Genomic DNA, 969 nt, shown 5'->3' with positions numbered 1-969 from the left:
CCCAGGACCGCCCTAGCTACGCCCTTGGTATCTGCATTACTTTCCCCGGCCCCTTTCCTACGTGCTTCACCACGAGAGAACTGGCACTCGCGTTCGGCCCGTTTTTTTCAGAATTTCTTCACTGCGGAAACCGAGTTCCAGTCCTTTCACTGTTGTTACCTAGACTTGAGTCAGAAAGTTCTGATTAAACTTAAAGAACGCGCAAGGCAACATAAAAATGAAACAAACAATAGATTAATTACTGTAAGCTGGACGTCAGTTTGTGCTCCATTTTCCTGTCTAATTTAGACTGGCAGCATCGAAAAACAAACAACTTCATACAAATTATGACTGAAGATTTCAATAGGAAGACATTTTAATCGCATACATGTAACAGTACATATAATGTACTTGTCAATTAAGTACTATTTTACAATAATTGTTAAAAAGACAATCATAGGTACGTTTTCTCTTATGTATAGGACTTTTTATTTATTCCTTATCTAATTTGTATTCCCTCGACGTAAGCAAACATGAGCGCCAAATTTCAAGTGTGGAAGCTTTAAGTTATGGGAAACATCGAGACCGCACAGAAGAAAAACTATCCCTCAGGAACAGACATTACTGTAATGTTTAAAAAACGAGCAGCAGTGTTTTATCGGGTTTTAAAAACACGAGGCGTAGCCGAGTGTTTTTAGACGCGATAAAACACGTGCTGCTAGTTTTTTGAACGGCTTAAAAAACATTCCACAAAGAGCGTGTCCCTCTGGACTCAAAGCAATGGTTCAAATTGTGAGAGGATAATATTAGCATACAAGAAAAACAACCTATGCCTTATCAGTATTCTTTATTCTCGGTTTCACATGACGTCACGACCGCCATGTTGGTGCCCTAAATAAAGAAAAGGCGGCCATGTTGGTGGTCCGACGAAATCCTCCGGGAATTTAACTCTATTATTATGCAAACGCTTCCTTTTGTTTTCGTTGAAAA

At 39.4% G+C, this 969-nt stretch overlaps 1 protein-coding gene across 1 annotated transcript in view; it reads right to left on the bottom strand.

Annotated features, from left to right (window-relative positions):
• Positions 1 to 339: 339 nt before the first annotated feature.
• The window catches only part of LOC138007861 (uncharacterized), a 7,635-nt gene continuing 7,005 nt past the window's right edge, over positions 340 to 969 (bottom strand). Inside the window, exon 4 of the mRNA XM_068854956.1 lies at positions 340 to 969. This exon is cut by the window's right edge and continues 960 nt beyond it. The gene's annotated coding sequence lies outside the window, so the exon portion shown is untranslated.

The sequence above is a fragment of the Montipora foliosa genome, chromosome 6 (genome assembly GCF_036669935.1).
Source record: "Montipora foliosa isolate CH-2021 chromosome 6, ASM3666993v2, whole genome shotgun sequence".
Classification (NCBI taxonomy): domain Eukaryota; kingdom Metazoa; phylum Cnidaria; class Anthozoa; order Scleractinia; family Acroporidae; genus Montipora; species Montipora foliosa.
Note: the sequence above shows the minus strand (reverse complement) of the source record. Positions and strands in the feature narration are given on the sequence as shown.